The following is a 16173-nucleotide window of genomic DNA, read 5'->3' as shown; positions in this document are numbered from 1 at the left end:
GAATCCAGCTTCATTTTCATTGTTGATATCCAGCATCTCCTTGAGTGTATCATTAATTGATATTTGCAATTGATCTTCAAGTCTGAAAAATCTCCTAACAAACTTTTCATCTCTAAATTCCATTATCCAGTAGGGTCTCAAATGCACTCTATCACCAATGTATGGGATAGTCAAAACTCTAGGTAGCGCATTTGAATCTCTCCAACTTTGTCTGATTTGGCTGATCTTGCTAAGTATTTCTGATTTGGCCACCTTAGTGAATCCAAAATCTTTCTTCATTGCAAAAAACACCTTCACTAAGACATTGTAGCCTTCATTGAGAATTCTGTAGAGAGGCCGTGTAATCTCTTTGCCACCCTTATATCTGAACACCAATCTTTCTGGAAACTTGTATGAAACATCAATCCCTCTTATTTCTTCTAGCTCATCCAGATAAAGATTTATGTCAAAGAATTCTTTAATGTCACATATGAAGAGTTGATCCTCCTTATTGATTGTGGGTTTTGGCTTGGAGATGGCTTTGAATTGAGGTGGGTTAGTCTTGATTTCTTTATATTTCCTTCTTGAAGTCTTTCTTTTGACAGGTAGTGGTAGGTTTATATCAGGTAGAGGTAAATTGTCCCAATCTATGGGTTCATCTTTAGGTATAATTGGTTCACCATGAAAATTTACACCTAGATGAACCTGGAATTCAACTAGCTCCACATTGGGCACACTTGGTTGACTTGAGGTTGTAGATTGTGTTGGCTCAACTTCCATTTCTTCATCTTCAACAATCTTTCTTTTTTCTCTAACCTTCCAATACCCTTTTCCTGACTTCGTTGGTTCTTTCTTTTCTTTAGATAAGGTTTTCTCAGTTTTAGTTGAAGTTGCAGGAATTTCCATTTTCATTTTCACTCCTTTAGTTGCCTGCTTCTTCCTTCTTTTTCTAAGCTCCTAGTCTTCTAGTTTCCTTATCTTTAGCTTCCCAAACTGAGGGTGCCCAGTCATGACATATATCATCTTTCCATATCTTTAAATTCTTTCTATTCTTGGCCTTTAGATAACATCCTTGGTTGTTTAGAAACTGGAAATTATTGCACCCATCAGCTTTTCTTCATCAGGTCTAGGAGGAGAGTAATCAACCAACATTGGGTACTTTATTAACATTATGACACTTTCTTGTTTAGGCTTTAGCACCATAAAGTTTTTAAATTCATTCTTCATTGAAGATTCACCCTTCTCCCCTTTTTCTAGCTTCATGTCTTCCAAAGTAATTGGCTTTAACTATGTGGAATGACTCACGGATTCTTCTAGATTAGCAGTTGAACCAAATACCTTTACAATCCTTTCATCAATTTATTTCCTTTGCTCCTTTATCTTGAGCTTAGCTGCTGCAAAATTGATTAGATCAATGCTATCTAAGACTGATGGCTTTGAGATAGTAATAGCTGGAACTATCACTTTACTGAATTGAATGTGCACATCATTCTCCCCCTTTTTGTTATCATCAAGTAAAACAGGGTTTAAAATTTGAGCAGCCTCCAACTGTTCAAGGAGTTGAGTCTGTTTATCTTGACTTACCAGTATCTTGGCCACAGAGTTTTTACCTCTAGATAGTCTGTCAGTGAGGGCCTCAACCTTCCTTGCCAAATTACTTTCCTTCCTCAACTTGAGATGTACTTCCCTCATAGTGGCTGCTGGAATTTGTCCTCAAACTTTTCATTTAACTCCTTCTTAACTGCCTCAACTACATTCTTCATGTCATCCACATTCTGAGTCTCTTTGAGATTGTGAATTTTGTGTAGTTGGAGAGACTCAAGATAGGCTTCTATAAGAGCTTTGGTGTTGGCATTTGTAGTGTCTTAAATGGTTGTATGAGTCCGGTTGATTAGTTTGAACATAGTAGAAGTCAAGTGATGATAGTTGCATTCCTTACTGAGCATCCATTCTGGAGTTTGTGTAGAAGAACTAGGGCTTTCATCTTCCACCAAGTTGATTCCAGCTTCATCATCAAAATCATCTTCAAACTCAGAATCACCATGAGCTCCAAAGTTTGAGTTCATATCATCAGCTGTAGGAGGTAGATAGGACACATCATCATTGGCCCTTTGCATAGATGTTGTTGTGTGTACTAGATTGAGTATCCTTTCAGCCTCCTCATTGCCCTGAATAGCCAATATTTGGTAGGCTGTAATATGGTGAGTAAATGTCTCAGTATCCAGGGAAATAAAATCTATAATAGCTCTATATTCTTGCTGATATAGGTTTTTCCTTTCAGCCTCATTGACATTCATTGACTCACTTGCAATGGCTTTCATCCTTATCTCTCATGTACATGTCTTTCTCTCATTTTCTCTCTTTTCTTAAATTAAGGTCTCCCCTTGGCTCACCGCCCTTACACCCTCACCTTTACCATCTAAGGTAGGACTCCTCTCACTCTCTTTTTCCATGCTGGAAGAAATAACATGCATAGATTCATTCTTTTCCTCTCCTTTTTCCTGGGAGCAACCCGACCTCTCACTCAAATTATTCCCTTCCCTCAAACCTAAGAGTGATTGGACAACCACTAAATTATTTGCACTTGTGATAGATTTTGAATTGTCAAGTTGTGCAGTGATATTCAACAGATGTGAAATATCCGTTGAAAGTGTAGTTGGAATTATCAACCGATGACTAATGTGAGGCATATCCGTTGAAAGACAATCACTGATCAACAAATGAAGGATATCCGTTGAAAGAGTAGAAGAGAAAGCAATAGAGGTTGAAACTATTGTTGATTCTGTGGAGATTGATTTTAGATTTTGTTGCACAAACTCTCCAATAGTTTGTGAAAGAATTGGCAAGCGATCCAATAAATCATCAATAAGATGATGATCACTTGCTTGAGATTTTGGCTCCTCCATGAATTTGAGAGATGGGGAATCAGAAATTGAGGTGTTTATCATATCCACATCCAGAGAATTTAATGGAGAATTTTTTGTGTGTGGTGTTTCGATTATGAGAGAATGGAGTTGTGACTCCACATTTATTGGATCTACATTAATCTGACTTTGAGAAGGTGCATTAACTAAGTTTTTGACTGGAGTTGACACTGTGTGTGCACCTTGTGACTCCCCCATAGGTTTAACCTTTTTCTTTCTGATATAAGTTTTTGTTTGGTCAGTGTAACTACCCCTCATGTTCTGTGCTCTTGGAGGAGAGCTTATTTCAATAGTTGCACCCTTTTGGGAGGATGCAGCTAGAAATGAGGTTATTTCCTTTTGAACAACTACAGTCTTTTGGGAGACTGTAGTGTGGCTGGTTTGGATGACACTTGCCTCACACACCTTATCCTTGGGGCTTCTTTGATTTTCACCCCTTCCCTCACCATGCATACTACCCTGTACACTCCCCTCAGGAATTGTGGTAGTTTTTACAACCGGTGTCTTTTAAGAGACACTAAAGGTTGGTTTCTTAGACTCTGGTTTTGAAGATTTTGGTTTAGTGGCTTGGGTAGGCATCTGTTTGGTCACTTTTACATATGACATTACCATAGTTGAAGTCAAAAAAACTGTAGGTTGGGAAGAGAAACATTTACCTCACTTACCTGAGGTGCCTCAATAATTGGAAGATAGTTGAGGGGCACTTCACTGTTGAGATTGTTCGTGTTTAAGTCTACAAGAACTCTCTTCTCTTGCACCCAACAAGCAAACTTGTTGTTTGGATTCTCAATTACAAGATCCTCAGAAACATGGTTAGCTATAATCATTAAAAATCTAGCATAACACACATTTCTAGGTCTTTTCTGAATATCTCCTAACTTGTACCCTAGTTCTGGCATGACATAGTTGTTAAAATTAAAATATTTGTCAGATAAGAGAATATATAGCATATTAACCAAGGAAGAAGTGATGGCATCAAAATTATTGATTTTTCCAGAAAATACCTTATTGAAAGCATCACACATAAAAATCCACTCTTTTATAAGGCCCCTCCTCTTAATATTACCTAAATTAGTAGTGTCAAGAGAATAACCCATATAATTGAGCAAGTTAACCACATCCGTGTCAGTGTGTGGAACAGTTGTATTATTTTCAGGTAATTTAAAATAAGACTGAATAGCATCACAGTTAACACATTAGTTTGTACCTTTGAGAGTAAAGATAATGGTCAAGTATTTGGAATCAAACACAACATATGGAATATTCGGGGTATAACGTGTATTTATTTTTGTCAATAACTAAATATTATATGATTATTATGTGAATTTTTGGTGAATTACTTGTTAATTGGTGTCTGTGTTTAATGTTTATATGTGATAAAATTTGAGAATTTTAATTTTTATATGTCTAAAATAAAGTATAGATAATTTTGATATTTTTCTATTAATTTATATGTTGTTATATGATTTTATAAAGGATTTATAGATTAATAAATTATTTTGAATCATCGGAAATCGTCGAACTTTAACCGTTTTTACGTTTTTACTACCCGAAAGTCTCGGGAAAACTTCTATCGAACCTAATTTGATTATTCCGAGCATTTTTCGTATTTTGACTTTTTCGATCCGTAGTACGGTTTTACCTGTACGGTTTCCGGCACAAATTTTATAATACTATTTTCGTTTCGGTAAACCGATAAAAACCCTTATTTTCGAGAAACGGGATATGTTGATTAAACTATTATATTATCTTCTCGTAATTCGTGTAACCAAAGCGCTGAGACCCAGACTGTATTTACAAAAGCCCGGTTTTGATAATTATCCTAAAACCGGTACCGAATTGGATCAGTTTTGTTAATACTTAACGATTAAGTATTCTATTTTTATATCCGGTATGATCCAACAGGGTACCAATATTCAGTAAATATAAATAGTCAATACAGAGTCTTATTTTGTACAGATAATCATAAACAAACAGTAAAAATTATATAATTATCCAGAGAAAATACGTAAATTCATCGTGTTCTTCATAATCAAATGAGGATTCGAAGGCGTTATCGAACTCCGATTTGGGCATGCAAGTAGTCGAATCGAAACTCGTAACAAGTAGAATCAAGTTTCATAATCCATCCAACTAAAGAAATATCAAGTAATTTTCTATATTTTTATTTAAATTTGAATTTAATTAGATTTAAATTAGGACTTTTTGATTCTAATGTTTTTATGTGATTTGATGATTGCATGTTGTAGAGAACTCAATCTTGATCATTTTGGTATATTATATGCTCGATTTGGAGTTCAATAACATGTTCAAATTTGTGTTTGATTCTCGAATTAAAGAAATTAGGGTTTATGTACTTTGAATGTTCTTAATTGAAAATTAGGCATATTTGGTCTAGGATTTATTGGTTTAATTGGTTTATACTAGTGAATAGATCGTAAGAAAATGAATCTATTGGTACTGGTTTGAAGAACGGAGGGTAACCGGTTGAGTAACGCCGGAAAAATGAAGGTGGCGGCGGAATAAAACTTCGGCCAGTTTTTCCAGCCAAAACCCGTGCTATTTGTCATTTCTGATCTCACATTTGTGTTTCTGGAGTCGATTAAAGTAGATGTTTTCAGTTTGGTAAAGTTCTGGGCAAGTTACAGGTTGTCGGAAAGCTCGGCGGTCGCCGTTAATGGCGACCAGCCGGCAGTAGAGGAAGGAGGGGAAGACGATGGTATCATTACCATTTAATCCCTGTTTTTGTGAAAATTTCATTTTTCCTAAAAAAATTTAAAAACTTACAATTTACACCCTTGTACCAAACTTTGAAATATTGACAGCTTACACCTTTTATAAAATATTTTTAATTATTTATTTATTTATTCATTTTAATCCCAAAAATATTTTTAAATTATTTAAAAATTGCAGAAATAAATCTGAATTATCTATTTATTTAATTTTAGTTAATAACTAATTATTTAATTTTAGTTAATAACTAATTATTTAATTTGTCAATTAATTTAGATATTAATTGATTAATTAATTAATTAATTATTTTTTATTGATTATTTAATTGGATTTAATTATTTCTTTTGATTAAAAATTTTGAAAAATAGTTTCGAGTTTTAAAATATTATTCTAAATTATGTTCAAGGCTCGATAATTATTATTAAATGATCTTAAAGTCAGGTTTTGGTATTTGAACCTTGTTATTTATTTATAAAATGATTCTGGTACCCGTTTTAATTCCAAAAAATGTTCAAAATTTCGTATTAAATACCATAAAAATCATTTTAACCCCGAACCTTCTTTGAAAAACTATTTGTATCGAATACCTTGCGTGCTATGTTCTATGTGCTATTTGATTAATGTGTTATATGTCTATATGTCTATTGATTGACTGTTTTAGTCATAACTTTCAATCTGTAAATCGGATTTGGGTGAAGCGAAGGGTAGATAAAAGCTTATGACGTCTATGTGATGACTAGAATAATATGAGATTGAATATTGATTGTGATGCCTAAAAGAGTAAACGAGGCATAGGAAAGGAAAACAAGTGATCAGTAAATAGAACTGAGGCGTGGAAAAAAGAAAGCAAGTGATCAGTGAGTAGAAGTGAGGCATAGAAAAAGAAGGCAAGTGGTGTTGAGTAGAACTATTAGACGAGTGCAAGTGAAGTTGGAAATCAATTATGATAAGGCAAGTGTTCTGAAACTTTCTTGAGATATATTGCAAGTACCCTGATCAGTTCTTATTTTATATTACAAATGCTTTAAATATACCTGAGACATACCATATGTTAGCATATGATAATTGAGTTGCTTAACCCTAACCCTGATCATATCATTTGATACTTGAGCTGTAAGCCTTATTCCTTGTAAACCATCGATTGTTGACTTCCCGGATACTAAACCACACAAATATGATACTACTCCATAAATACATATATACCACAAACCAAATACTGGAACAGAATTGCTTGAATATACAAAGACATATATATTCTACAACACCTTGTAACATCAAAGAACTAAACCCTGTATACCCATTGAACCATTGTTCATTTATTACCTGATTCTTCTATGAGCTTGAAGCCATTCTTCATACATACCTTGACATACCCTAGTGATACTCATAAATTGCATTATGCTCTGAAATAAATGTCTTATCAATGTTAATTATTATTCTGTTTTATAAAATTACAATATTTATCATATCAAATTGTTTTAGAATTGGATAGTTTTTTTAATGTAGACCACATCCGTGGTCAGACCAGATTCGTGGTCGTATTAGGCCAATGTGTGCCTTGGATCCAATTTATAGAGCAGAGTTGTGTACCTTGCTCGTGGTTACTGCGTGATTGATCAGCAGCCTAACCTTGGTTTTAAAATTAAAAATGAATATCCAATTCTAATAATTGTTTGACAATAAACTTGATTCCTTAGAATCATTTCAATTGATCATTATTTAACCTCAGTTATTGTCAATAGAACTTGTTGAGCTAGTTAGCTCACTCTTGCGAATCTGTTTATGTTATTCTATAATAAAAAGGAAATTGTTGGTAGTGAGGATTCCCAGTCCAGTGTGCGAGCTAGGATTCCAGGTTGAGTTGGATCGAGCTAGCAGGAGCTTTATGTTGTAGTTTTGAGTTATGAAAGTTTGTGAGAATGATTTTGTTATTCCCAAACAATGCAACAAGAACTACAGAAGGGGGGTTGAATGTAATTCTGCATCCTTTTTGAATTTTAAGACCGTTCTTACTTAATATATATAACAGTGTTTGATTTTGCAAGAAGTGCGGAATAAAACTTGAATAGAAATCAAAACACAAAGTAATAAAAGACAAAGCTTTAAAACTTTCTGGTGGATTTTAACTTATCCACCAGAGATATATATTAGTATGAGAACTCTGTGATGCTTGAATAGCACACAGCTGCTTACAAGTGAACTTTCAAACTTACAGAGAAATTCTTAACATATACAGCTTTTTCTATCTCTCTGAAAATTATGCTTACTCAGTTTTTAGTTCTACTTTCTACACTTGGTTTATATATTACCAAGTTACATGATAGTAAGACAAGATAATAAGACAAACTATATCTAGTCTAACTCCATGCTGTTTCACTACTCTATTCCAGCATATTTGAATATCTTCATAATTGCATGGAAATGGTAATGATTCTTTGTTCTCTAAAACCTGTAATAAGGCTGCCACATTCCATTTACAAACACCTAACGCATGTGACTATGTTGTCATTATCAACTGCTCTTTTTGAATTATGATCATCCGTCAGGACTATGTTAATCATCCGTCTGGAGCCTTGTTGATTATCCATCGGTAGTCTTTGTAGATCATCCGTTGGAAGCCTTTCTGTCACTTGACTCCATTTCACTAATACAGAATTACAAGACATCTCATATTTACAGTTAGCCAACCTATTCTGTATATCAATCTAGTAGTCAACATGACTTAGAAAATCCTACAGAATTTACTAGACTAAATATTGTTGTTTGCAGAAATGTGCTGCAATACTTATTATTACATAAGCTACACTCTCGATGGATGTTTAGTTGTCATCCGTCGGTACTATAAAGATCATCCGTCGGGACTATATTAGAATCCGTCGAGAGCTACAAAAACTCTAAGTTAAATCTATTAAGGTGTTTTATTTAACTTATCATCAATTTCATAACATATTCCTAACAATCTCCCCCAATTTATGTCTACTGGAATTGTAGCCATAAATTAAGAGAAACTTGGCGATAACAAAACACCCTAAATATACAGATTGAATAAAAGTAGATGAAACCAGTAAGTGCTACAATTTATTAAAAATTAAACAAAGTTAAGTGTACAAAGAGTTCTCACAATCATTTTTAAGGCGCTCCTCTAGTCTGAGCAGATCATTTCTATTTCCTTGATGGTCTTGATTTCTTCCCAAGATTCATGTTATTTTCTTCTATTTGACTTTGGAGTTATCTGTGAAATTCAAGTTCTTCAGCATTTGATAGATCCAGTTTTTCTTGCATTTCCAAAAGAGTATCATTGCTTGAGATGCTCAATTGGTCATCCAATCTGAAGAATCTTCTAACATTCTTTTCATCCTTGAATTCCATCAGCCAGTAAGGCCTTAAGTGCACTCTATTTCCTGTGAAGGGAATTGATAGAGTCCTTGGGAGTGCATTTGAGTCCTTTCTGCTCCTTAGTTCTTTTATCTTCTTTAGTACCATTCTCTTAGCAGTCACATACAAATTTTTCTTGAATGATGAGAAGACTTTTATCAAAATAGAACAGCTTTCTTCAAGAATCCTGTGAAGGGGCCATGTAAACTCTTTCCCACCTTTGAACTTGAACACCGGTCTTTCAGGGAGATTCCTGTAAACATCAATTGCTCTCACTTCTTCTAAATCATCCATGTAGAGATTGATGTCTGAGAATTCCTTGATATCACAGTTGTATAGAAGATCTCCCTTGTTGACAGTTGGTTTAGCTTTGGTTAAGGTCTTGGTTTTGAGTTTCACAAGCTTGACCTTCTTGATTGCTCTTGTCTTTGTCTTCTTTGCTTTGTTGAAAATTGGTAAGTTAAGTTCAGGAATATGTTAACTTTCCCAGTCTATTGGCTCATTCTTGGGAACTATAGGCTCACCATGAAAATTCTTTGTAGGATCCACCTTAAATTCCTCATATACCACTGAGGGCTTGGATGTTTGAGTTGAAGTTGTAGACTGTTTGGGAATGTAATCTTCCATTTCCTCATCACTGAAGTCCAATTTTCTCTTGATTCTTTGTTTGTATCTTGGCTTCTTTGTATGTTGAGGTTCCTTGAGCATTTTCTGATTCTGAGCTTCAAATACTATAGGTTGTTTTTCAGAGATTTCAGTTGCAACTTTCATAGCTTGAAGCTTGGCTACTATAGCAGCTTGCTCTTTCTTCTGTTTGAGCTTCTTAACATCTAAAGCAGCTTGCCTCTTTTCTTGCTTGATTCTTTATTTTTCCTCCTTTTTAGCTGCTGCAAATTGAGGGTGTCCTGCCACCATACGGATCTCTTTCCCATTCCTATAGATTTTGGCAATTCTTTTCTTTTATACTGAATCTGTTGGATCTTTGAAGAATGCAATGGACCTTACCAACCACTTATTTTCATCTGGTTTTGGAGTCTCAAACATAAGATCCAAAGGATTCTTATCTGATGACTTTGGATAATTCCTTTTAGGCTTCAAAACTAGGTTGGCTTTTGGAGACTTAATGCATAAAGTTTGGCCCTTTTCCAAATAACTCAGACTCATTTCATTCACAGAAATTTGCTTGACTTGAGAGTGGTGATGAAAGATCTTGTCTGGTTACTTTATCTGACCAAATTTCTTCTGAATTTCTTCATCAATCTTCTTTCATTTATCATCTAATTCCTTTTCAGCTGCTGCAATATCAAGCTTTTTAAAATCTGACTTTGAATTCAACTTAGCAGCTGCTATCTGGATCAGATCAATGCTGTCCAAAACTGGTGGCTTAGGGTAAGTAATTTCTGGAACAATTACTTGACTGACTTGTATATTGAGTACACTCTCCCCCTCACTTGTTGGCTCTCCTTGACTAACTGGGACAAGTGAATCATTCTCCCCCTTTTTGTTATCATCAAGTTGAGTGGAGGTAGAAGTCTATGCAACCACTAGTTTTTGAAGCAACTGAGTTTGTTGGGCTTGATGTAAATGAATTGCAGTGAGAGAGGCTTCCACCGCTTTTAGTCTTGTATCCAGGGAGTCTACTTTGGTTGCAAGATTAGAGTTTTTCCTCAGTTGTCTGTTGATGTCAATCATGGTTGTGTTTGGAAATTTAGCATCCAACCTCTCAGAAACATCCTTCTTGACTTGATCAATCTCTGTTTTTATTGCAGTCACATCTAGATTGTGTTGAAGAGATTGAATTTGGTGCAGTTGGAGAGAATTGAGTTGTGCTTGAAGAAGCTTCTTGGTGTGAGCATTGGTGGTGTCTTGAAGAGCTGTCTGTGTTTGTTGAATGATGTGGAAGAGAGTTGACTTGAAATGGTGCTCATCACAATTTTTGGAAAATGCCCAAGATGGCATGCTAGATCTTGAGCTAGGGTCTTCTTCTCCCCCTATGTCCATTGGATCTTCTTCATTATCATCTTCATCTCCAAAGAACTCTTCGGAAACCACCAGTTCTATAATCAACATCATTACCAGTTGTGGGAGGCATGGCTGAGATGGCATCTTTGGCTCTTTACATGGAGGCTGTTGTATGCACCAGATTTAGCATTCTTTCTGCAGCCATATTGTCCTGCTCAGCAAATTATTTCTTTCGAGATGTAAATTTTGACTTAGCCAAAATTTCATCTAAAACAGAAAGATCAATTAAGTTTCTGGCTGCATTACAACTTGCAAAATTATCAGAAATAATTTAAGAATAATTAAGCATACCTAACTCACTTACCAACCTAGTAAAGGTGGATTCATCAAGTGGCTTGGTGAAGATATCTGCAAGCTGCTTTTCACTTGGAACAAAATGAAGTTCCACAGTACCATTCATCACGTGTCCCCTAATGAAATGGTACTTGATATCTATGTGCTTTGTTCTTGAATGCTGTACTGGATTTTCAATGATGGCAATTATACTTGTTTTATCACAGAAAAATAGGAATTCTATCCACTTACAGATTATAGTCTAACAGTTGGTTTTTCATCCATGGAATCTGTACACATCAACTACCAGCAGCAATATATTCAGCTTCTGCTGTAGAAGTAGAAACTGAATTTTGCTTTTTACTGAACCAGGATACTAGCTTGCTTCCTAGAAATTGATAGGTTTCTGTTGTACTTTTTCTATCTATTTTACAATCTGCATAATCTGCATCTGAATAACCAGTTAGATCAAAACCATAATCTCTAGGGTACCAAATGCCAAGTTTTGGTGTGCCCTTGAGATATCTGAAAATTCTCCTAATAGCTACTAAGTGATATTCTCTAGGATCAGCCTGAAATCTAGCACAAAGACAGGTAGCAAATATTATATCTGGCCTACTGGCTGTTAAGTACAAAAGTGAGCCAACCATGCCTCTATAGCTTGAAATATCCATAAACTTTTCAGTAGTGTTTAATTCAAGTTTAGTTGCATTGGCCATGGGAGTTTTTGCAGATGTGCAATCCATTAGATCAAACTTCTTTAAAAGATCATAAATATATTTGGTTTGACTAATGAATATTCCATCACTAACTTGCTTAACTTGTAAACCAAGAAAGTAAGTTAGTTCTCCCATCATGCTCATTTCATACTTACTTTGCATCAGTTTGGAAAACTTTTTGCAAAGTTTTTCATCTGTAGAACCAAACATAAATTTCAACAAGTATACTAGAGCCACTAACATTTCTAAAGAATAATGTTTTGTCAACAACACCTCTTATGAAGTAATTTTCTAAGAGAAACTTTGACAAGGTATCATACCAGGCTCTAGGTGCTTGCTTCAATCCATAAAGTGCTTTCAAAAGATAGTAGACATATTCTGGAAAATTTGGATCTTCAAAACCAGGAGGCTGACTGACATAAACTTCTTCCTCTAAATCTCCATTCAGAAAGGCACTTTTGACATCCATTTGATAGATTTTAAAATTGGCATGGGCTACATAGGCTAAGAAAATTCTGATGGCTTCAAGTCTTGTAAAAGGAGCAAAAGTTTCATCAAAATTTATTCCTTCTTGTTAACAATAGCCCTTAACAACCAATTTAGCTTTGTTCCTGACAACTATGCCATTTTCATCCAACTTGTTTCTGAATACCCACTTAGTGTCAATTGGATTCTTTCCTTTAGGCTTGGGTACCAACTTTCATACCTTGTTCCTTTCAAATTGGTTTAGCTCTTCCTGCATAGCTAAAACCCAATCAGGATCCAACATAGCTTCTTCTACCTTCTTTGGTTCTTCCTTTGAAATAAAGCTGCTATACAGACATTCTTCTTGAGTTACTTTCCTTGTTTGAACTCTAGAAGATGCATCACCAATAATGAGCTCAAAAGGGTGATCTCTAGTTCATTTTCTCTGTTATGGTAGATTAGCTCTTGATGAAGAGGCCTCATTGTTGTCTTGATGATTAGTAGAGTTTTGATGATCAGAAACTCCCCCTGAGTTTATGGATCTTTGACTTGAGGATGGGGTTCTTTCTGACTGTGATCTTATTTGACTTCCAACTCCTTAAAAGGATTAAAGGATGTTGATCTTTCCCTGTCGATGGATGATGTGATGGATTTTAAACGCAGCGGGGGCAAGGCAAAACACTTTTACACATATAAAATCCAAATAAAAGCATACAGATCATGAATAAAAATTCGAGGGATCGAATCTAACCTTTAAAATAATTCGGAGACAACGATCAGAGATCCTTAGCAGTTGCTCCTCAAGTGTGAAGCACTCCACCGGTATCCACCAAGAAAACGATGTTAAGGAGGAGGAAGGAGGTGGAGAGAATTGGGTTTTCCAAACTTTTTGGGTTTTTGGGGTTCGATGTGGGTTAGAATAAAATAGGGTCTATAATAGTGTATTTATAGGCCAAATTTTCATCTGAAATTTTCCCATAAATATTATTATTATTATCCCATTTATTATTCTCATTAATAATTAAAACACCTTTTAATCATTAATCCTTTTTCTAAACACTTTAGAAATAATTCTCTCTCTTGATTTAATTTCCAAAAATTAAATCCTTTAATTAATAATATTAAGAACTTTTCTTAATTAATTTATAATCAATTAAATCTCATTTAATCAATTATTAAATTTTCCAATTAATTATTTATTTCACAAATAAATAATTATTAGCCATTATTAATTAATTCCTCCACCATTAAATCATTCTCTTTTTATGGTGTGACCCTGTAGGTTCAATATTAAGCCGGTAGTAGAAATAAATAATAATAAAACTATTTTATCATTATTTATATAAATTCTCTAATTTATTAAATATGATTAATTAATTAATCACATTTATTCTACATCGTGAGGGATACTTCTCAGCATATCGCGACTATCCGGATAATATGAATTCACTGCTTAGAATATCAAGAACCTATTCAGTGAATAGTTACCGTACAATAAACTCCTTCTACCCTACAATGTCCCGATTAAATACAAGGCATGGATCTCGTGTCAAGCCTATCTAATTCAATCACTTGCTTACCATTTACTATGCGTAGTTCTATGCAAATTAGAAACTCCTTTCTAATTTCATTCACTCTGGCCAGAGATTCCTGAACTAGCATAAGTGGATCAGCCTTGAACATTCGCTTCCTTCACTGAAAGGGGTAGATCCTTTATTGATCATACACTATCTTCGTGTACAAATTCCTATACCCAGAAGAGCCCTAATAATTGTCCCTGGAGACTAAGAACTAAACCAAAGCATAGTTTAGTGTACACAAGATGACTATGATGATCTCAAGTCTAAGGATACTTGTCCAACTATCAGTATGTGAACAACTGCTGACACATGAGTGAACTCCATCAGTTGTTCAGCTGTGCGAGTCATGTTCAGTGAACTTATTTTATAATAAGCACCTACATACTAGTTATAGTGTCACCACACAAATGTCTATGAGAACAGACATCCTTCATAATGAAGCAAGCATAGTATGTACCGATCTTTGCGGATTATTATTTACCAGTTAGTAATCCTATGACCAGGAACTTTTTAAATTTAGAGTTATCATCTTTTTAGGTCTCACTATTATGATCTCATCATAATCCATAAAAAGCTTTACTCTAAACTATGGTATATCTTATTTAAACACTTAAATAGATAAAGCCCGTAATAAAAACAAAACAAGTCTTTATTAATATCAATGAAATCAAAACAGATTACATAAAAGTTATTCCTAAATCCTAATACATGATTGGACTTAGGACATATTCCTTTCAATCTCCCACTTGTACTAAAGCCAATCACTCTGGTATCTAATACCCATCTTGTCTTTATGACGATCAAAGTGACTTTCATAAAGTAGCTTTGTGAGTGGGTCTGCTATGTTGTTATGTGTGTCAACTCTATATCAATACAATACAAAAAATGTTACCGCGCTCCCACTAACCCTTTTGTAGACACATGGTTCATCTACGTTTTTGATAAAATCAAACTCTTTGATTGTCTCATCAAAACGAATGTTCCATCTACGAGAAGCTTGCTTTAAACCACATATGGTTCGCAGCAGCTTACACACTAGGTTTTCATTTCCCTTGGAAAGAAAACCATCTGGCCATCTGCCAGATTTCATAGTCGTAGTAAGCAGCATTCACAAGCAAAATCCGAACTGATTTTAACAGGGCTACAGGTAAAAAGTTTCATCAAAGTCAATTCATTGCCTTTGTTTGAATCCTTTTGCCACAAGCCTGGCCTTAAAAGTCACCACCTGACCATCTGCTATAATCTATCTTTTGTATACCGTATACATAGATTCCATTCTGGATTTCATGGCACTATGCCATTTCTCTGAGTCAACACTACTCATAGCCTCATTATAGGTCACAGGGTCGTCATCATCAATGATAGACAACTCATTGTCATTCTCAATGACAAGGCCATATTACCTCTCAGGTTGGCGAGACACTCTCCCTGATCTATGAATGGGCTGTTCCACAAAAGGTTGTTCAGTCAGAACAGGTATTTCCACTTGATCCGTAGTAGTTTGTGCTTCTTGAACTTCATCAAGTTCAATTTTGCTCCCACTGTTTCCTTCAAGGATAAACTCCTTTTCCAAGAAGGTAGCATGTCTGGAGATAAACACCCGATGATCGGTGTAAAAGTAATACCCTAAAGTCTCTTTAGGATATCCCACAAAACTACATTTTACGGATCGATATTCCAGCTTATCTAGGTCAACTTTCTTGACATAAGCTGGACATCCCCAAATCTTAACGTGTTTAAGACTCGGTTTCCTTTCTTTCCATATCTCATATGGAGTTTGAGGAACAGATTTGGAAGGCACCTTATTCAGTAAATATGCTGAGGTTTCCAATGCATAACCCCATAGGAATACTGGAAGATTTGCATAGCTCATCATGGACCGAACTATGTCTAACAAAGTTCGATTTCTCCTTTCAGATACCAATCTGGAGGCGTCCACTGGGAGACTATACCATTTACTTTGAGATAATCTAGAAACTCTCCATTCAAGTATTCACCACCTCGATCTAATCGAAGAATTATAATACTATGTTTGGTTTGTTTCTCCACTTCATACTTATACTCTTTGAACTTTTCAAAGGGCTTCAGACTTGTGTTTCATCA

Source organism: Apium graveolens, chromosome 5 (assembly GCF_009905375.1).
Source record: "Apium graveolens cultivar Ventura chromosome 5, ASM990537v1, whole genome shotgun sequence".
NCBI lineage: Eukaryota > Viridiplantae > Streptophyta > Magnoliopsida > Apiales > Apiaceae > Apium > Apium graveolens.
Note: the sequence above shows the minus strand (reverse complement) of the source record.